Below are 23,606 nucleotides of genomic sequence, written 5' to 3' on the forward strand. Positions count from 1 at the left end.
TATCTATCTATCTATCTATCTATCTATCTATCTATCTATCTATCTATGTGTGTTTGTATACATATGTATATATCTTTTATATGTGTGTATATATATGCACACATATATACATATATATGTATGTGTATATATATATATATATATATATACTCATGTATGTGTAAAACATACACTTTTTTTGGAGGAGAGCTTTAATTTCTGGGAGAGTTAAGAAAGCCTCATCTAGGTGGTGTTTGAGCTCAATTTTGAAGGACACTAGAGATTCTAAGAGGAGCTATGTGAGGAACTTTTCCAGTGTGGCCAGACCAAAGAAGGGAGTGATTTATAAGGCTGGAGAAGGAGGTTGGATTCAGGTTGTGAAGGGCTTTCAAAGCCAAACAGAGGGATTTGCATTTGATCTTCGAGGTAATAGGGAGGTGTTAGAACTTTTTTGGAGAAAACAGTTTATGAGACAGGCACAGCTTGTTGGCCAAGATAACCACAGAACTGAACCCACGCCCACCTTCCGAGGTAGCTAGCCTTTTTCTTGGACCCTTCTTACTTCAGCCATGACTCTCCAGGATATAGGCTCAAGTTGCTATGGGGCAGCAACTTGCCACACCTGGCAGACCCTGACAGTGATGACAGGAAGCACCTGGAAGGTGCATTAACTCTGAGCCAGGCTCACCAGGAAACATGAGACCACACCTGCAATATACATTTACTGTACCCTGAAATTCCCTTGCCCTGAAGGAAAGATTCCTTGCACCCTCAAACCTACAGCACTTGGATTAGAGTGAGCAGGGAGGGAGAAGAGGTGGTTACGGGCAGAGCAGAAGAGGAAGTAAATAAAGGTTACTCCTCTTGGCTCCCCATCTTAGCCCAGATGTCTTGGTTGCCATGGAGTAATTGCAATGCATTCATGCAAAGTAAACTTGCTCTACAGCAATACACTTCTGACAGGTAATTTAAGACATGAGAAAGTGAACAGCTCTCCTTTTTTGACCTCACCAAAATTTTTAGTTAGCTTCTTAATTGCCACTCTGTACCAAACCCTTGAGTTTGGCCAAAGTAACCATTTGGATTCTAGAGTCAGAATCCAAGAAAGAGATTACCCCCATCCTTTAAAACAGATGACAGTTCCTTAGAGGAAAAGATACACACACACACACACACACACACATATGTACATGTGTATATATATATACATACATGTGTGTATGTATATATATTTGTATATATAGATGTATGTATGTATGTATGTATGTGTATATGTGGAAGGGAGAAAGAAAGGAGGTAGAACATGCGTCCTAGATACTGGATGTAGCTAAAAATTTCAAGGTGTTTGTGAGTCCCTGGGATCAAGCGCTGTTTCCTGAAGAACTGAAGAACAGAAGGACTCTGAGAAGCAGTAAGGTGAATAAATGGATACACATAAAATATTTAGAGACAGATAAAAAATAAGCTTTATAACATATTGATTTCCATTGATTTAACAAACATTCATTAAGCATCTTCTATGTGCAAGGTACTCTTGGGACTTTAGAGACAGAAGAATTCAAATTTACTCAATTTATTTAGAACTGACAACATGTTGGACACCGTATCAAAGACAAAAGACAAGACAAAAATGACGGTAATCTCTGTCCTCAAGGAGTTTACGTTCTACTGGGACAGAGAGCCATATGCCCATAAGTTAATTCAAAGTCCTTTTGGTAGGGAGAGCTAACAATTTGAGAAATCAGGAGACTCTAATGGGTTTTAAAAAGAATGAAAAAAAAATAAATCTCTGCCCTTGAGGAGCTTACACTCTAATAGGGACATCTATACAAACAAGTTTAATGCAAAGCAGAACAAGATGGGGACCAAGGAGCAGGCAACACAATGTGCTGCTAGAAACCTTGAAGAGGAGAGGATAGCTTTCATCTAAGAAGCTCTAGGAAGGCTTGAGAGGACAGTTGGGCACATGAGCTAAGCCTTAAGGGGAGAGAGAATTTCACTTAAAGGTAGAGATGACAAAGGAATGCATTCCAGGCAAGGGAGATAGTGTGCATGAATGCGTGGAGGCAGAAGAGGGCAGGATAAGATCATAGGACAGTCACTAGTCCAGTTGGTGGGAATGTTGTGAGTAAAAGGTAGTCATGAAATAAAGCTAGGAAAGTTTGTGGTAGCCTGATTGCAGAGGGCCTTACATGACAAGCTAAGGAGTTTATATTTTATCCTATAGGTGCCCTATAGGCACCCCCTTATCACAGTGACCTTGCCAACCCAGTTACCAGTAGGAGTAACACATCAGGGCAGCCTTGAAATACCTTGAACCTGGGGTAGCTTGTCCAGTAGGGGCCCATTATCTGGGCTAGGGCTCTCTCAGTCATAACAGTCTTGACCAAAAGGCACGTAGATTTCCTTTTCTAGTCAGTTCTCTCATTAGCCAGAAATCAGGAAGGTAGATATGGAACCAGGAGAACTCAAATATTGAAAAGTAAAGGAGATGGTTGGTGAAAAGTTTTGGAAATGAAATAGAAGTCAGGAAATAGGAAATTCACAAGAACCATTACCAGAGACTGTTTATTACACACACACACACACACACACACACACACACACACACACACAATTATTTTGATAACTTAGGAAATAGCCAAAAGTCATTTATGAACTGAAGTCTGGTGATCATGAAGTCATTGGAGCCACATACCATCTGAGAATAAAGCCATGAGACTTTTGTGTGGCTGGTTTCCTTGGTCCTGAGGCTGGAGGTCCAAGCTGGAACTCCAAAAATATTCAAAAACTCTCCATTGTAGGAGTAAAGGTGCAGACACCCAAGATAACTACTCTGAAGAACACTTGGATGTAAAAGTATGCTTACTTATAAACCATTCTTATTTTTATATTATCATACCTTGTAGATAAGATTCAGTATTTGCATTCTTGATAGACCATGGCATTTGTATAAAGCAGTGATCACGTGTACATACGAAATTTTGGAGCTACTATAAAACAATCTTGCAGGGTGTTTTTAATGTATTCATTGTATCCTACCTATTCTATAGTCACTGACCACAGTTTTCTAGAGGTAGGAGAGGTTTGGGACTGGAGGATTGAGTTCTTTTCATTCTGTTTTTACATTTGAGGCCCAGGATTTTCAAAGCAATGCATTATGACCTCAGAATCTCAAAGTTTAGATTCTTTTATGGGCTTCCCAAAGATACATCAGGAATGGGACTTCAGTATGAGAATGCCTTCTCAAAACAAAAACCAATTTCCAAAAGTAAGAGGCAAAGTAGGGGAATTCCATATGGGTCCTTGCATGTGCTAAGTTGTATCCTTAAAAAATAAATGTGTCAAGGGATCTTCACTACCTTGAAGTAATTACATGACTAACATTTTGTACTAGCTCTGTTTTGTGTCAGATTAACCAACAAATCCAGAATGTGAGCTACCAAAATTTCCTTTTAGAGGAAAAAAGTGAAACAAATGGAATACTATTATCAGGTTTATTCTGTGGAAACTGACAGAAAAGTGGAATTGAAATAATATTGATTTTCAGAAGTAGAGAGGGGATGATGAAAAGGGAACTGAATATCATTTAACCTCTCAGCGCTGTGCCAGGCAACTCTCTAAAACAAATCAGCACAAGCATTCCTGGAAAGGACATGCCAATCGATTCATCATCTTTGCAACTTCCCAGACCAAAACACTCATCCCTGGTCAATGCTCCCCTATTAAAATGGAAGTATTCTCCTATTAAAATTTAAACTCCTTGAGGGTAGTGACTCTCTTGCTTTTTATATTTGTTTCAAAACTTACCTGTCTCTTGTCCCATTTCCTCAGGACCCTGATCTTTTCTAGTTGTAGAAGTTAATCTGGGACATGAGGTAGCTAGGTGGCTTAGTGGATAAAGCACTGGGCCTGGAGTCAGGAAGACCTGAGAATAAGGTAAAATACAAGATATGTGGCATATCATAATGTACTATATAATTACTATAGCATGGTATATCTAACTTCAGACACTAGCTGGGTGACCTTGAACAAGTCACTTAGCTTTTGCTTGCCTCAGTTCCCTCAACTGTAAAATGGGGATAATAATAGCACCTACTTCCTAGGGTTGTTGTGAAGATCAATGAAATAATATTTGTAAAGCACTTAGAATAATGCCTGGCACATAGTAGGTGGTATATAAATGCTAGCAATGTTGATGATGATGATGAACTTAATGTTTTAATCCTCTTCATAATATACTTGTATTTTTATAGTGGACTTCAATATTTGAACTTAAAGTGTAATGAATCATGGTAATTTTAGGCACTATAGCAGGTCAGTGTGAGAAAGATTTTTGGTTCTTTTCCCTTTTTTATGATCTCTTTGGCATACAGGCCTAGTAGTGGATCGAAGGGTGTACACAGTTTGGTTTTCCTTTGGGCATAGTTCCAAATTACTCTCTAGAATGGTTGGGTCAGTTCGCAACTCCACTAACAATACATTAGTGTTCCAATATTTCCACAACCTCTCCAACATTTATCATTTTCCTTTTCTGTTATATTAACCAATCTGATAGGTGTGAGGTAGTATCACAGTTATTTTAATTTGCATTTCTCTAATCAAAAGTGATTTAGAGCACTTCTTCATATGCCTACAGATAACTTTGATTTCTTCATCTGAAAACTTCCTATTCATTTCCTTTGACCATTTATCAATTAAGGAATGGCTTATATTTTTATAAATTTGACCCAGTTCTCTATATATTTGAGAAATGAAGCCTTTATCAGAGACATTTGCTGTAAAGAGTATTTCTCAGCTTTCTGCTTTCCTTCTAATCTTGGTTGCATTGGTTTTGTTTGTGCAAAAGCTTTTTATTTTGATATAATCAAAATGATCTATTTCATATTTCATAGTGCTCTCTATCTCTTGTTTGGTCATGAATTCTTCCCCTCCCAAGAAAGATTTTTGGTACTTTTCCCCATAACCTGTCCCCAAGTTCTACCACATAAGTAGCCCCCTATTTCACCTTGGTCTTGGAAAGACAGCATAGTAAAGTGAAAAATGCACTGAACAGGGGGTCAGGGACCAGAGTTCAAGATCTTGATTGAATGATTCCTGCCAATGTCATCTAGGACAAGTCATTCCACATGTCTGTTTTCTCATTTGTAAAATGAAAGAGTTGAATCAGTCATCTCTAAAGTTCCTTCTAACTCTAAATCCATGAATATGAGTTCCATGGGAACCTGAGGAAACTAAGAGGTCCTGAAAGAACAATAGTTGTGGTGTTCAGTGTCCCCATGGACCCCTGAATTCAGCCCATGTATACCAAAGAAAGGGTTCCCCAAAGCCCTGAAAGTTCCCTTCACAAAAATAAGAAACTGTGTCCTTGTCTATGTGAACTCCTTCCCATCTGCATCCAATTCTATTTCCAGAAAAGAAAGAAGAGAGAGAGCTCTGCCACTAATAATATGCCTCTTCTTTTTCATGTTGGCTTGCAGGTGGAAGTAGAGGGAGGGGAGCTGGGTCTGGTGAAATGCCTCCTTCTGCATGTGCTGAGCTCCTTAGCAGGGTGTATTTGGCACTGTGTTAGTGTAATGAGACTACTGGTGTGCTGATAAATGCTGATAACAGCTGGCTTGCCAAACACACACACACACACACACACACACACACACACACACTTTCAAGTTTAATCTGTCATATTTACATTTTCCCCATCGCTTTTGTAAGCTAGAAAATCAATAAAACTATATATCTAAGCCATGATTTGGATTTCTGAGGTGTAAATGCTCACATTGAAAATTTAACAACTGGTTCTAGGAAGGTTGGAGGTGGTTCCAGCACACCCCATAAACAAGCCCCCTTCCTTGTCTTTTTGTGAGGTAATCTGGCTTAAGTGACTTTGCCCAGGGTCACACAGCTAGTAAGTATCAAGTGTCTGAAGTCAGATTTGAACTCAGGTCCTCTTTACTCCAGGGCTGGTCCTTTTCTACACCCAACATAATGGCAGCAGGGCTATGGTTGCCCACAGGGAGTGTGGACTCAACTAGCAAGGATTTTACAAGAACCTTGGCTACCTTTGCATCTCTTGTATAGTTCCTTCCTTTATCATTGATTTTGTGTGCGTTGAAAAGCCTGGAAAGATTGCAGTAGTGACAGTTAGCATCTTCCCTTTCCTCTTTTGTGATGGGGAGTGGTGGTGCTGAGAATGCCTAAACTGTGACAGCAGTAGGTTGGCACCAAGGAAAGAATTAGCATTGGACACTGCTCAGAAAGACCAAGCATGGTCATTTGATTGGACAGTGCCAAGAGAGGTGAAATATTACATGGCTAGTTAGCTGTCTTGCAAAAAAACTGTTTTCTGTCCCAATAATGCTTACTTATAAACCTCCCACCTGACTGTATTAGTAATCATAAGTTGATATTAGATAACATCTATTATTATTCTTGTGGAGGTCATGGGGAAAGGTAATGCCCCTGTGATTTAAGGGTAAGTTCTTTTTAAATTTATTCTGATGAATCTGCCTCTTCCTCCAGAAGTCAACACCAAATGTCTAGTGATATCTCCAAAATAGTACTAGGAAAGTGATTAGATATGGACTATATAGACTATAAACATGGATTACTGAGATAAAAGGACATGTAAGACCTCCCATTTAATCAATCTTTACTTTTTAATTAAACTATATGTTTATATATTTCTCTCTCATATATGCGTGCGTGTGTGTGTGTGTGTGTGTGTGTGTGTGTGTACACAAACACATGCACAAAACGTTTCTATTTGATGTCACATTAGAGTGTTGTGGTTGTTGATTGTCCTTCATTCTTGAAGAGGATCAGGGCTCTGATGCCATGACATACTTCACTTCGCATCAATTCATATAAGTCTTCCCAGGTTTTTCTGAAACCATCTTGATCATCATTTCTTATAACATGATAGTATCCCATCACAATTATATACCACAACTTGTTTAACCACTCCCCAGTTGATGGGCACTCCTTCCAACAAAGACAAAAAAAAAAAAAGATTTCTGTCAGTTTTGAGTACCTGATGTGAAGTGTTACAAATCTTTCTCTTACCTACTAGTGGCCCTGAACTGTTTTTGTGACTTGTGACCAGATTCATTTTATACTCAACAGGTAGAGAATGTAGGTGTTAAAATGTCTTATTAGCACTTTTCTTTCACTCACAATAAACAGTAGGTGCCTAGAGACTGCTATTCATTCACTTGGAATCAGACCATTTCGCAGGCCCTGCATCTATTTGCAACTCTTTCTGTAGTTGATTCTACAACACCTTTTTTAAAAAAGAGAAATGTAATATTGTAATATTGCTGTGTTTGCTCCAGTCATAACTAATTCCCTTTTCATATATCCTGGCTTTTAAAAAGAGAGAGACCTTTGCTCCTTTTGAACAATTTAAAATGAAACCAACTACATAATGAATTTAAACAGCTAAGTAGGTTTCTTCCTACTTAGTCCCCACTGTGGACAACATTAGCCATGGCTTGATATTGCTTACTCAAGCAAGATGAACTTAGATATAGTCCCTAGGCAGCTATAGGAAAATCAAATGCAGACAGAGCTTGTCTTCAATGACCCTCTACCTCAATCTTTTTCCTCTCCTCCAAGTACCCTACTGTTGCTAACTGCTCCCCAGATGCTCATCAACAGGGACTGACCACTTGGAATTCATGACCAAGGCAACCCAAAGTATGAAGAAAAATTAAAAATGGGCACTCAATTCTGTGGGGTCCCTTTCTGCTTCTGTAGTAGTAATTGCAGAGTGAGAAAAGATGCAAGTTATGCTGAGAGTCACCTTTTTGTTTGTATGTTTGTTTGTTTTTGAATGGACCTGCAATTTCATCTATGTAAGGAACTTCCTCTATGAATTCAGATGGATACCCTCTCTGCTATTTAGCTTTTTAAAGGATCCTGGGGAGCTAAGAAGCTATATGACTTTCCCAGGGTAAGCTAGTATGTATCAGGGGTGGGACTTGAACCCAGGTCTTTCTGACTCTTAAGGCCAACTCTCTATCCTCTATCTTACATGGCCTCACAGTTTTTAGACTATCAATAGAAATATTAACTTTGCTTTTGGTACCCTATTGTGAGATCATTGTTGAATGACCTGCAAATGAGAATCCTACTGAAGGAATCTTGACATTCTTGTTAAACATAAAACTAGAAGATGGAAAATATGTTTACCTAAATGTTAAGTGAGGCAGCTAGATGGCTCAGTAGAGTGCTGGGCTTGGAGTCAGGAAGACCTGAGTTCATATCTGAACTCAGACATTTATTAGCTGTGTGACCCTTGGCAAACCCCTTAACCTCTGTTTGCTTTAATCTACTGGAGGAGGAAATGGTAAGCCCCTTCAATATCTTTGCTAAGAAAACCCCATGGACAGTATTGGCATGCCATTATGATCCACAGGGTCACAAAGAGTCAGATGCAATTGAATAATAACAGCAACAAATGTGAAGCTAAATGGTAAGTTGACTTCCAAGTTCTCCTGAGCACAGAAAAAAAAAAAGAGATGTTGGCATTGGTTTTTGTGTTCCAAATGCAAAAAAAGCATGATGTTATGGGACATTTAGTCATCTCATGTTTCACTGCTCATGATAAGTATTTGCAAAAATACCACAATGAAAATAATTGATTCTTATATGCCAACATCTATTTCAGGGGATAAAGAGGTAGAGAAATAATACAAAACACTCACAAGGACCCTCCAAATTAAATCAATGTATACTTTGATACTCAATCATGACTTTGATGCATAGATAGGAACAGGTAAACTTAGTGGAAAATATGCTGGAAAGTATGGCTTAGGACTAAGGAATGACAGAGAAACATGAGAAGACCTACAGGAACTGGTGCAAATGAAGTGAATGGAATGAGAACAATATATGCAATGACTAATTTGGTTTGCTTTTTGAACTTGAACTATGATTTTATTAGTATGGGAACTCCTGATATGGAAATGCCCTTTACCAATGTCAGTCAGCACCTGTTCTACAAATTTTAGAATTGCATGGAACACTGAGTGATTAAGTGATTTTTTTAGGATCTCATCATTGGATGTGTCAGAAGAAAAATTGAATTCTGGTCTTCCTGACTAGATCTCTGTCTATATCACGCTACCTCTTAATGACTATAATAATAGGCTAGAAACAAAGTTGAATGCAGAATTACTATACTGATAGATCTGGGTGCTAGAAAAGAGTTGTGAAGATGCTTTTCTTCTGGAAGTAGAAAGGTGAGTGTTTACTGATATGGAATACTGCATACACCCTCAGAAACAGTAACTACGTTGTTGGTTTCACTTAACCATTTTCCTTTGTTACAAGGTGCATTTGGTCAGGGGGAGGGGGGTAAGAGAGGTTAGCTATGTCTGGGACTGATATAAAAACACAAACATTGATAAATTAATAAGGAGTAAGGAATGATAGAAGCCAAAGACTTGCACGGAACTCTCATGCCTACATATCATGAATATTTTCTTTGAGAAACTTATCAGAAAGTTCTGGACATAGGAAGTGTCAAATAACATGGCAAAAAATGAAAGTGATTCTATATTAATAAATAGTAAATGACTTGTTACTGACATAGTAATTTCTGATTCAGCTATCCACATATAGTTTAGTCATTGATTTTGAGAGCAAATATTAGAGTCAGAAGATAGAATAAAAATGAGCAAAATATTTATCCGGCAATTAAAATAACTCTAACCAGATCTATTTAAGTGAGGTAGTGACACCAGAAAATGAGTAGAAGGTAGAAAAGACCATCACTAATTAAACAATTTATAATAGTTTTATAAGAAATTTAACCAATACAAATCAAATACCATAATGAGGAGAAAAAAGCCTTTCAAAAAACCCTTAGTCAGCAGACTATTGACTTATTTGACAAACAGATATAGAAATCAAGGGCCACACCAGCTTAAAATATAAACAGATTTTCAAGATCTTAAAGAAGAATATAATAGAAGATTATAAGTAGTATTTCCATATAAGACAATGAATAGCGGAGGGGAAAAAAATAGAATATTTGGCATAGAATGCTTGGCAAGAAAGCCACCTAAGCAAAGCCATTGTGAAGTTATTAAAGGATGAAATTGTGGACAAAAAAGAACAAACAAATGAAAGATGAAAAAGATCTGCAAAAAATTTTATAATGAACTCTTTTCACCATCAAGGACTGTGGAACCATCTCATTTGGACTCTAATATCATACTCCTGAATGTGCTTATAGAAGAAGAGGAAATGACACTGAAGAAAATAAAGGAAAGTAATATATGCAGAGGATCCTCATTCTAGAGGCAATATAATTTTAAGGCTATTAAGGATCAATTCTCAAGATATCTGGGGCAGAAGATACCAAAGACTTGGGGTGAAAAACACCTCACTCATTATTACTCCCCCAATATATGATGGATCAATAACTGTTGACCCATTTTCCTGCTTTTCCATTTAGATAATTTTTATATGTGAGAATAATCACCCCAAGGCTGTCTTTAATAAATGAATGAATGAGCAAATGGATAAAAAAGCATTTATTAAGAGCTTACTATGTGTTAGGTACTGTGCTAAGTGCTAGGGATATACATACAAAGATAATCCTTGCACTGAAGAAATTTACATTCTACTAGGGGAAGAAAACACATATAGATAAGTGATAGTTAAGAAAGAATATTTTGATTTGAAAAGTTTCCAAGATCAATAACAAAAGTCATATGATTACAGTTGTAGAACCAGAGAGCAGGATAGACGGGGGCAGGGGGTCAGAATGAGGCATATTGCAGCTGGTGTGATGTCTGGAGAATGGAGTTAAACCATGGCTGAAGCTGTTCTTTGGTAATGGGTTATTCTGGCAACCACCAATCAGCACAGAGAACCCCTCAGTGAGAGAGTATTATAATAGGCAGTCTTTTCACAAGTGATATTCCATAGTAGACAGATATAGTAGAGAACAGTGAATAGAGAGCTAATATTCTGGGTGTTCCATGTATAGCTAAAAATTATACAAGACTCTTTGAAAGATATAACAATAGAGGTAAGTTTATTCAATGAACTTTTGATCATTAAGAAAGCATAAAGCAAAGGAGTATTCTGGGGATAGTCTAAGTTAAAGAGGGATTCCCTACAGTTAGTGAGGTACTCCAGATGCTTTCCTTTATAGATGAAGTTCTGATTGTACCAAGCCCTGGAACTTTACAGAGCCTAAATAAGATTCACAATCACTTGAATCACCTAGCCAAACTAGGCAGCAAGGTGGTAGAGTGAATAAATGCTGGACTTAAGTCAGGAAGACCCGAGTTCCAATCCTGTCTCTGACACTTACTAGCTTTGGGATCCTAAGTAAGTCATTTAAATTCTCTCATTTTGATTTCTTCATCTGTAAGAGGGCTGTAGTAATAGCACCTACTTTACAGGGGGTATTATGAGGACCAAATGAGATAACATAAGTAAAGCACTTTGCAAACCTTAAAGTGCTATATAAATGCTATTATTGTGGGTTTTGTTGTTATTACTGTTACTATCATTATTGTTAATGTTACTATTAACTACAGGAAAAAGCAAGTTGATGAAGAATGTTTGCTGCCCAGGCTGAGATATCCAGTTGGATGGGTAACCAACAGAGCTCATCCAATAGCCTATTTATCTTAGACAGACACATCAAATAGACAATAACCTGAGTTCAAGATTAAGAAGAGGTCCAGCTGGATTGTTTTTGGGAATCTGACATTGTTTTAATGACCCCCAAACTTCTTCCTCAAACAAAAGCTTATCTTTTTATGCCACTATTTCCCCAGTGTTGTTGTATGGCCATGAGTCATAAAACACTACAATCTCTAGAAAACTGAAATTGTTGATCACCCAGAGTACAATGGAGCAATTAATGGTGGGTGAGAGCAAATGATAGCACATTTATATTAGGTAGCTTGAAGTCTATTTGTATAAGACCCTCCTCCTTGGTGGAGATTGGTTATTCTCAGCTCTATACCTGCATGAAAGATGGTGTGTATTGAATAATAAATCTCCACCAAGGAGGAGAGTCTCATGCAAATGGACTTTGAGCTACTCATTACACATCAAAGACAAGTAATTATGAAGGCAAAGAGATCTAAAGGATGCCATTACAAAAATTTATGAATGAAAAAGATGTATCAGTCACATAGTGAGAATGAGGGATAAACAATGGACAGCCCATATGCTTTACTGCTAAACTTGCAGTACCAAGAGACAATGAAGAAGTTTCTTTGCACATAGAGCAGACCCCCTGCAATCCCTTCCCCCCAGTATTGGTGTGCATGGATAAGAATTGCACAGGGACAAATGGGTCATAATTTCCATTGCTGGAAAGATAACCCACATTGGTGAGTCAGTTAACAAGCATTTAAATGCTACTATATACCAGGCACTGTGCTAAATGCCAGAGATACATAGAAAAGCTAGAGATGTCTCTATCCTCAAAGAGGTCACATCCTAATGGAGAATACAACATGCAAACATTTAGGTACATACAAAATAGATACCAAGCCCCTGCCTATCTGAGATTCTAATATAGAATGTTTTGAGTTTGGAAAACAGATTCAGAAACTATGAATGATGGAGTAAAATCATTAGAAAGAGCTAAATAGAAAAGAAGTGAGTTCTATACGTGTTAAGTTCTTAATAAGGTTTTCATTGTTAGATGAATGAATCATAATGTAGGTTACATCATTTGAAAAAAGAAGAAATATTTATGTCATCAAAATAAGAAAAAGATGGAACATCATTAGGTATCTGTAATTATACATCTGAAGGTTACTTACTAACATTTTGCAAAACATTCTCTTGTCTATAATTAGTCGTCTTTCTATTAAAGACCATGCGGAAACCCCTGCTTCCTACTGATAATACTTTCCTTGCTTGTAGTAGTACTTTTTTTTTCCCCTCTAAAAAAACCAATGTGTTACTACTCTCTCTCTTTTTAAAAATTACACTCTGGTAGATATTTCTGGGTGCTAGTAACTGTATAATTCTCCATTTTCCCCTGAGAGAAGATAACTTTCTAAGTTGGTCACTTCCCAATGGCTCTTAATTAGAGAACAAAGAATAACTTCTTTCTTGGGAATTGTTGGAAGGGACCCCAGAAATAGTCATCCTGGCTGCCTGATAATGCCTCTCACTCCTCTCTAGGCTTCCCTCTGGACATCCTCTACATACCTCAGCTCTATATTCTGAAGCCTCATTCCAGTCCTAGAATTCACACAGTAACCCTCCACCTTTGTGGCTTTTCCTTCTGATGATTGGATTGCTCTCCCAGAAACTCCATTTAAGGAGGTTCTCAGGCCAGCTATGCCTTACTCTCTTCCAGTATGTCCTCCGGACTTTTTCTACTGTGCCATGCTTGGTACCTTTGATGACTCCTATTCCCAATTCTCTCCTTCCTACCCCGTTTCAGCTTCCTTTTATATATGATCTTCCCTCATTAGAAAGTAAGCTCCTTGAGGGCAGGGATAGTTGTTTAGCATAGTGCAGGCTACATAGGGAGCCCTTTCATGCTTGTTGATTAGCTGTCTATAGATCAATTATAAATTGGTTGTTTTTCTTGGAGACTTCACCAGTCATTTAGCCTTCTAAAATCCCCAGACATCTGTAAATCAATGAACAGAACCAAAGCCTGAATATTAGCCTTCATATGCTGTGTTGGGTCAGTTTGCCATGTAAAACTGAAGGAAGGCTCTGATTGGCTGACAGTAACAAAGTATGTTCCAGAGAAATCTGAGAAACATGGGAGAAGAGAAAAAAGACAATAAAGAAGAGGGATATGACCAGTGGGTATAGTCACCAGTATCAGGACCAATAGTGGCAGGACAGCAATTAACAAAAGAGAAAAGGAATGGGTACTGGAGCATAGATGTGGCAGGCAGTACATAGGATAGGGCAATTATAGGGAAGATTCCCCCCCCCCCCAAAAAATTAAAAGTTTGAAGTTTGGACACTTCTGGGATTGTCCTTTGGCCGTTTGGACAAATAGAATCCGAATCACAAATCTTATATTTAGATTAGGGACTTCAAAAATCATCTAGTCCAACCCATGTCTGAAGCATGTATTTTATTTTGTTTTTATTTTGTAAAGTACCTTCTGCAAATATTAGATAAATGGTCATTCACATTCTACTTAAAGAACTTCAGTGACAGGGAACTCACTACCCTCTATGACTAACTACTCTCTATTACCATCCAGGGAACTACTACTACATTCCATCTATGGATAGTGCTAATTGTTAGGGTTTTTTTCCTTGTGTTAAATTGAAATTTTTCTCCTTGTATTTTCCATGCACTGATCTTAGTTCTATGTTCCAGGATGAAATAAAAAAAAAATCTACTCCCTATTCTATATAATCTTTCAAATATTTGAAGATTGTCATTATGTCCCCTTTTAAGTCATTTTTTTGTTAGGCTAAAAACCTTTTGATTCTGATTGGGGGTGGGGAGAATATAATGGTTCTTAAGGTCCATGTAGTTCTCCTCTTCAAGTTTAGGGGATTTATCTTAGATGACAAGTTATGACTTCAGTCACAATAGCTCTGAGCCCCCAGTTAGGAAAATTCCTAACCTTTAGTCAAAGGTTGAAGTCTCTGACTAGTTTTATATTTATATCTATCTCTAGTTAACCCATGACCTCTTTGTGTCTGAGACACAATTCTGTTTACTGGAAACTTGGGTAACATAATAGTAAGATTATATTATAGCATCTGAGGGTAGATAGGCACTGGGAAGGAAAGTTGTGAAAATAAATAACTTTTCTTGGGATTTCCCTCAGCCTGAGTCTTCTGCTCTGAGATGCCTGTAGAGCTGATGACTTTCCACCATATATCCCTTTTCTACCACAGTTCACTTCTCCTTTTGCTCCTTAGGAATGTGCGTGGAATATCATGCTTCCTCCAACCTTTCAAATCCACAGCCTCAGAATCTCTATCTGGTTCTGAAAAAGCTCCTTTCCTTTATACAAATACCTTAGAGAGAGAACAAGTATCTCACACAAAGACTGATTCAAGGAAGTCAGTCAGTCAATAAACATTTCTTAAGTCCTACTATGATTTGCCAAGCACTGTTCTAAGCACTCGGTGTAGGCTCTGTTTGTAGTTGGCTCCGATTGATTCAATAAAGAGTTCTTACATAATAAAGGTAATTATGTTTAAGTGAGTGGGATAATCAATAGAGTTCTATCCCTATCATCTTTTTAAGGTTTAAGTCAGCACAAGTTTCGGAGAGAATAGTAACCAACCTTCATTAAATCTAAGATTTAGAACTGGAAGAGATTTTAGGGATTGTCTAATCCAACCCTCTCAGTTTTCTCATGCATAAAATGGACACATTTTACAAGATCACACAACTTGTAAAAGGCAGGGCTTCAATTTGAACCCAGGTCAGGTTCTCTGACTCCAAATTCAGCATACTTTCCACTGTATTATTACACTTGGAATCAGGCTGTGTTAAGTCTCATATCTGCCATGGTGGGGCAACTGTGGACATGTCACTTAATTCCTCTCAGACTCAGTTTCTTTATCTTGCACAGCCTCAGTCTTGTGAAGTGGTTTTTTTTTTGCAAACTTTAAAGGGTTACCTATGTGACCTATGAACTGTCCATATGATGGATGTATTTGAATATTTTATGGAATGCTAATGACTGACTTGTGTGGGTACAGCATCTCTCTCCAGCCCCTCCCTACCGAGGACCACCTAGGTTCTTCTTCCTATACCTACCCCCCAAAAAATATCAGTTCAGAGACTAAAGAGGTGGGGAAGGGGGAATGAAATATAGTAAGCAGAAAGAAATCCAGCAAGATCCTGGATAACTGAATATTTAGTTCTGATTTTCCTCTGGCCAACTATTTCTTTTGCTTATTAAATTTCAAAGTTCAAAAAGTTAAATTTTCTGAACACATTTCAGTACATTTAAGACACCACTTGCAAACTTTGTGAGCTATCATTTCACATATTCACCAGACTTGGAGCCAATCAAATTGATTTTTGAGCTGTTCTCTTGCTTAGTCCAGCAGTAAATAGCGTGGCAAGTCAGTCCAATTCATTTCATGCATTTGATTCCTTTCTTAAGAAATGCAATATTAAAGGGTCCCTTCTGGGCTATGTCTGAAACTCCCCTGTGAAAATAAACTCCACAGACTGTTTCCCTTTCATTGACTATGTTCCCCCTTTAAAAAAAAAAAAGCTCCATTTGTGTTCTACAAGACAGACTCCCTCTCCAAGATTAACATTTCTTATGATCGTTCCTGACAGTGGATCTACTTCCAGAGGCCCTGCTAAGGATAACCAAAAAAGGGCATGGAGCGAGATGGTTTTGGCAGCCTGAGCACAGTTTCAGAGCTTTTTAGGTCTCGAGTTTTTTTTTTTCCCCTTTCTTTTTCCTTTTTTTTTTTTTTTTTCCTTTCTGATGAGTGATTTGCTGAGCATGCTTAGAGAATGACAGGCATCTCTACAGAGGCTGAAACCACCTTGGCTTTAGTGTCGTCACTGGCTGCTCATTAGAAAATCTGCAGGACAATGCATACCACCAACTTCAGCCTGTAAACATAAGGGATATGTATTCACTTAGCATTGACTTCTGGGAGGGGCTAGGGAAGGGCGGTCTGAAGTTTTATTGAATAGAGCTGTGTGCATTATTAGCCCGCCTGCAGTTTCTCTCTGGCTGTGTGCTCCTGCATAAAGAACTCAGAGTGTTCATTTCCTTCCTAGTCCTTTAGAAGATTTTTTCAGCTACAGAGGTCTACAGAGGTAAGGGACAGGGGTACTTCTTTTCTCCTCTTCCCCTCCCCTAAGGAATTTGGCGACCTCCTTAAGGTCTCAACCAGCCTCCCGGGAAGCATAGCACTGGCTGCTGAGACCGACAAACTGAGCAGATTCTCGGAGACTGTCTGTGCTATGGTTCTTTGCAGATAGATGTTCAAGGAGCGAGGCAGTCCAAGGGAGGAGATTTCGAATTTTGCCTGGTGGCATGATGAGCATTCAGACTGTTAACTTAGAGTAAGCGCTACTCGGCACATAGTCCAACCTATTGTTGCAGAGTAGTGATTGGATTGAAATTTATGGGAAATCACTGGTCCAGCACTTAGCCAGTGCCTATGTATGGGTCTAATTGCTTTCTACCGACTGCCTTAAAACAATGGTTCTATATACTCCATGTGTTTTCAGAGTTCTGAGGAATGATTACAGTTTGGAAATCTTTAAGTTGTCACGGGGAGAAAAAGCCTTTCTGGCTTCCTGCAAATTTCTTAGTATTTTATTCTGCTTGTTAAGAAATTGCAAGAATCTAAAGTCAGGGATGGGGAGGGAATTGTAACTGATTTCTGTTCTGGTTAGTTTAAGTGACCTTATATTTTCTAAGACAGATATCTATGAGACTCTGTTTCCCAGAAAATCTTTTTTAAACATTTTTTTTTATTGCAGGAGATTGTTCATGTTGGTGCATGTGTATGTGTGTATGAGTATGTGTGCATGTGTTTGTTTCTAGAAGCCATGTATAACATACTGCTTTGGCAAAGTATTCCTTAAAGAAAACTTATTTCCTGTTAAAGTGGTTGATGTGAGAACAGCAGGAGCTGGAGGTTGGGAATATACTCCAGAAAGGAAGGAAACTGACTTTCATTTCAAGATATTCTGACATGTTTGGTCATAAATGGTTGTGCATGGCTGTTAGCTGATAGTGGTATTTCAGGGAAATTCCTCCTAGGAAGGACTGATTAAGATGTGAAGAGAGCAAGGAGGATTTTTGAGGGCTGTGGTAGCATATGGGCAAAACTTGGACATGACCCAAATCCTTGGTATTCCTAGGACTGCCTGGTTAATGGGATTGTGTTGCTGGTAAGGCAAAACAATCAGATCTTCTGGTTTCATTTGGGTAAATCATGATCATGAACATGAAAAACATTAAATGATGAATAAATAAAGATTGGTACTATGTGGAATGAGTGTCAAGTCTGATAATCCTTGAAAAATGTGGCTTGTTAAAAGTGGACATGAATAATGAGTAAACTTGATTTTATTTCTTGGATGCAATGGTAAGGAAGTTTGATGGTTCGAGATTGTTGATATCTAACACTTTTTCTACATTATTTTCAGTTTAGCATATTTTTTTCAGGGTGTCTCTCCATTCTTCTAAAAGGGATATATAAGAATCAAATTCCTTGCAAATTTATTCCCTTGGCCCTAGTTCTGAGAGAGAAGTAGATGCAAGTAGCAGCCATAGTTTTGATTATTTCCTGCTCCTTGATGAGAACAGGGTAAAAACTATTTTCACAGTGTTTTCATGTCAAAATATTGAGACCAATTGCTTTTTCAACTGTTCTTTAAACCACGCAAAGAATGCCATCTGGAAGGAATTCCAGAGCTTTGGGATTGGGTGAGAAATTTTGTTTTGAGATCAAGATTGCCAAATTTCTTGATACCCAGCTTCTGCTGCCCAGCCCTACCCCTTACTCCACAAAAAGGAAAATGAAATACATACCCACACATACAACCACTTTAAATGGTGATTTAAAATTTCTACCATATGTAGTGGTACATGGAATGTGAAAGTCAGCAATGTGATAGAAACAAGGGATTACAACTTAAGGGATTGATTACCTTCCACATAGATATTGATTACAGCTAATAAATGACAAATCCAGAGAAAAATTAGTGTGAATATACTTTCAACCCCATGGCTATGTTCTTTTTCGTTGACCTTGTAAATCAAAGCATTTATACCTTGGGGAGTGGGAAATGTTGGTGCTTTGATTTAGGTGACCACAACCACTGTTACATATTATCCTGTTGAAGGATAATGACTGTGATGTACTCTTCTGGATACACATCAAGTTCTCTCCTTTGAAACATCCTGTGGTCAATTACTTTCAGGGGTCTCTGGAAAATAGTCCACTTCCAAAAACAGACTTAATGGAGAATAATAATGCAACAAAACTCTAGTTTCAGCGTTTTATTTAATTCATTTCAGTGAAGAAGAACATGGTGTAAAATTTCTGGAAGTCTTCTTTATTTGCATGCCTGAAATGGAAATGGGGCATACATGGCAGGTCAATCTAGGGTTGGTTTTTCAAGTCCAGGGTCTAAAGCCAGTAGGAGACATACTGAGTCAAATGATTTCCTTGGATAAATGTACACATCTCACATAAATATTGAGAGAAAGGAAGCTGGTTTAAACTGAAGCATGAGGGATTTAAATTAGATACAAGAAAGCATTTCCTGATGGTGAAGACTATAAAACATTCTTGCAAATTGCCAAAATGTATCATGGGAGCTCCTTCTGTGGAGGTCTTTAAAGACAGGTTCATCTTGTGTCTGTTGCAGATGTTTGGATAGAAAAAAGAGGAGTGGGCTCTGCCCCAAAGGCAGGAGGATGGACTCAGTGACTTTCAAGTTCCCTTCAAATTCCCAAATCTCTTGTATCCAAGAGTGCCTCCGAAAATGTGCTTCCATGGTGTTTTTTTTTCTTTCTTTTTTTTTTTTTGAAGTGTAATTGTCTCCATTTGACATTTTCGTGGTTGCAGGGTTTATGGCTACAGCCATTTCTTTAGCAAAACAAAAAGGTAAATGAACAGTACCATATGATATGAGAGATGGGCATGAAAAGGGATTAACTAGGTCTCCATCTACCCAGAATATATCACATGCTTCAGAAATGTGGTGGGGTGAGGGTGGGGCAAGGCAAAGTGGGGAGGGGGGAGGAAATGCTGACAAAGTGGATCCTGGCATGCCAATGGTATGGTAGAACTAAAGAGGAGGTTAAAAGGATGCTGCCAAAGAATTTTCATCATTTGGAAAGGGGTTTTTAAAAATTTTTTTCTGGATACAATCTCTCCAAAATGCAAAACAGAACCATTATTTCCTTACTGAAATTCATTCCTCTCTTCATATGAACCCGTTTGTTATTGGAGGATTGCCCACAGGTTCTGAGCAGCTGGCTAATTTATAGAAAAGTGTTTAGCTCAGAGTTAATTTATGAGCAGTGGGTCCTAAATGTAACTGGGAAGAACTTAACTATAGAGTACAGTGTGTCTCCCTGCCTAACGTCATTGAGTGGACACTAAAATTAAATACTCTTGTGCAAATCTGCCCATTATATAGCTCAATGAAATAGCTACCAGGCAAGTAGGATTTGACTGTGAGCCATGAGCAAACCCAAATTAGGGAACAAATCTGACTGGAACACAGAGATTGCTAAAATTAAAAAAAAAGATAGAAGTTTCCATGGTGTTTTGGGGGAGTTTAATCCTGCCAGGTGAGGAACTCCTTGGGTATATGTGAAATAATCTAGGAAGAATGTTCACTCTTCTCACCACTCCATTGCCAATTAGTACAAGAAAGCATCATTGGTATAAACAATTTCTGAGATCTTGAAATAAATACCTCCCTCCCAAAATATCACTCAAAAACCCAATAGCAAGCTACACATACTTTTTGTTTCCTTCTTAATTAGTCAATAAATATTTGTTAAGCACCTACTGTGCACAAGGGCAAGGCATTTTGCTATATGATATGGACATAAACAGATGGGTAAGATAATACCCTCAGGGAACTTGTAATATAGTTTGGGGAGTTAGGAACATGCACATAAAAAGATGAGTTTACAAATCAGGATTTTATAGGAATGGTACAGATAACTTCTATAGGAGCTGAGAGAGACAGAGAGAGAGACAGACAGTCAGAGACAGAGAAAGAGACAGAGAGACAGAGACAGAGTTTACTGTGGGTCACATGATCAAGGTGGGCTTCTTGGAGAAATCAGGGCAATAAGAAAGGGTGCAAATTAGATATATGGGACCATGGGGTTGATGAGTATCCCAGGGAGATGGAGGGAGGAAATGGTGGGAGTAGAGTCAAGGAGCCAGGAATGCATGAAGGCAGTCCAATGGACAGTAGATTGACATGCCTCTAGTAGAAGGTTTGTGTAGGGGGAAAGTGATAATTAAGGTTAGAGAATATGACCCAGGTGTGGGCCATATTGTAGAGGGCAATGCTAAGAAGTTAGGACTTTATCCTGAAGGCAGGGGGAGCCATTGAAAGGTTTTTTGACAAGGGAAATCCCATGATGAAAGCTTTATTTTGGAACTATTAATCTCATAGTAGAGTGCAAGAGAGGAGGGGGAGATAGTAGAGACAGGAAGATGAGTTTATAAGTGCATGCCAAGCGTAGCCTGGTTCTGAATTACAGAGAATATAATAGCTATTTGTGGAACTGAATTATTGAGTCAGAGTGATAAGAAAGAAAAGGGATAGAGAGCAAGAGAGAGAGAGAGAATGAGAATACTGGGGAAATCCAGGTACAGAATGAGGGCAGCTTTCTACGTAAAGCTAGAAATAGGGCCAATGTGTACAAAGGGAAGAAATTACAGGTGGAAGCAAGGAGTCATTTAACCAGGTCAGAGGATGTAGGGAGGGGGGAAAGAAAGGAAGGAAGGAAGGAAGGAAGGAAGGAAGGAAGGAAAGAAAAAAAGGAGAAAAGAAAGAAAGAAGGAAAGAAAGAGAAAGAGAAAGTCCAAACCTATGATTTCATTTGTGTAGGGAACTTCCAGTGAGAGTTTCCAGGAAATTCTCTGCCAATACAAACCAGTAATTTATCTGTAATTTACATTATTGCAGAGTAACCTGGGACAGTAAGAGGTTAAATGACTTGGCCCTGGTCACACAGCTAGTATTGTGAGAGAAACTACGTGGACCCAGCCCTTCCTGATTCCAAGGTCTGCCCTTAAGCCACTATGCCAAGCTGCTTCTGAGGGATATTGCAGAGGATATATCAGTAAGTCCCAGGGACAACTGAATGTCTAAGGGAAAAGAAGAAATCCAAGTTGACTCTAAATGTCAGAACTGTAGATGGAAGTGGGTCACAGATTGAGGGCAAGGAATAGAACAGAGAGAGCTTGGATAAGAATGAGAGCACAAGCCAAAGGCACAGGTGAGAGCCAGACCTGGACCAGTCCCCTTTGACCAGAGTGTAGAGAAGTCTGAAACCTGGAGTAGGAATGTCTTAAGGTACTAAAAGTCAGAAGCAAATGGCCAGATTGGAGATAGGGCATCATGAATAGCGAAAGTTGAGGCAAGCAGTGAAGGCAGAGACTAGGTTAACAGAACTGGCAGCAGCCTGGCCCCCTGCCCTATAATGATCTGATCTGGTTGTGTCTCCTTGCCTCTGCCTATGGTTTCTTCCCTATGTACACACTGGCCCTATTTCTAGCTTTGAGTAGGAAGCATCCTCTCTTATAATGAGGCATCATCAGTAATGTATCTGTCCTTACTCTGTACCTGGATTTTAGGCAGCTAGGTGATACAATAGATTGAGTGTCAGGCCTGGAATCAGGAAGACCTGAGTTTAAATCCAGACTCAGATACTTACTAGCTGTATGACTCTTGGTGAGTCACTTAACCTCTATTTGCCTGTTTCTTCATTTGGAAAAGGGGATAATAATAGTACCTACCTCCCAGGGTTTTTGTGAGGATCAAAAGAAATAATAATTATAAAATGCTTAGCACAGTGCCTGGCATATTATAAGCACTATAAAATCATTAGCTATTATTATTATTATTATTGTCTGCCTGAGCTCTGATCCCTGCTGGCTAATCACTGGATGCCTGGGATCCAATTATCTTCTGCCTAATCTATCAACACCTCCTAGGTCCATCCCTTCATTCCCCAAGGTTCTGTGCATAGGTCACTGGACCCTGCTGCCAGGTCTTTTTTTGAACTCTGCCTTCTTGCCTATATCTGCCCACTTGCTCCTCTCTGTTTAATGAATGCCTCCTATACTCTGAAACTCAACTTGCTCAGTCTTATCTCCCACGTCTACCTCCTCTCCATCTGCTCTGAATTCCTGACTCCAAATCTAGCTTTTATCTTCAGAACCTGATTCCTTTCCATGCCTTCTTGGCCAATATCAACTTTAGACATTTAACGTAGCATACTTGCCCGGTGACCTGTCTGCTGGTCTTATAATATTGACACCAATCATTGAACTTGGTCTCCTTATAATATTACCAGTCTGTTCCCAGGAAGACTCTCCCTTCCTGATACTTGTGGACTCACTGTCTATATCTCTTACCTACTTAAGATTGTGAGCTCTACCAAACCCCTCTCCTTCCTACTCCCATCTCATGGCTGTCCAAGTCAGACAGGAACCAAAGGGACAGGAATCCAACAGCATGGTCGGAGTGGAACATCAATTGGTCCTAGAAGCAGAGGACCTGGGTTCAAATGCCTCCTCTAATACCACCTACCTATGTGTGGTGGGTGACCAGAGATTCCTCATCATCTATCAAATGAGGGGCTTAGATCATCAGAAAATAGTTCCCACCAGAACTAGATCTCATAATCTATGGTCCCTAGGATTATAGGGTAGAGCAAGGTGGATGGTCCAAAATCTAAGGCAACAATGAGGAGCAAATTAAGTAGAATAAAGAATAGTAAAGGGACTTGATGACTGAGGGGCAGAGAGTAGTGTCTGGCCCAAAGCTTTTACATGGGTCTTGGGGCCATTTGGAGAGTGTATGAGTAAAGTAAACCAACCACTTCTCCCAGGGATACTAGGGTTTCTGAGACTTGAAAATGATGGTACCATTGACAGAAATCAGATCGTAGG

At 38.8% G+C, this 23,606-nt stretch overlaps 1 protein-coding gene across 1 annotated transcript in view; it reads left to right on the top strand.

The window, feature by feature from the left end:
- Positions 1 to 16,461: 16,461 nt before the first annotated feature.
- The window catches only part of CALD1 (caldesmon 1), a 256,204-nt gene continuing 249,059 nt past the window's right edge, over positions 16,462 to 23,606 (top strand). Inside the window, 1 exon segment of the mRNA XM_027842286.1 lies at positions 16,462 to 16,752. The gene's annotated coding sequence lies outside the window, so the exon portion shown is untranslated.

This window comes from Vombatus ursinus, unplaced genomic scaffold, assembly GCF_900497805.2.
Source record: "Vombatus ursinus unplaced genomic scaffold, bare-nosed wombat genome assembly UNPS02014870.1, whole genome shotgun sequence".
NCBI lineage: Eukaryota > Metazoa > Chordata > Mammalia > Diprotodontia > Vombatidae > Vombatus > Vombatus ursinus.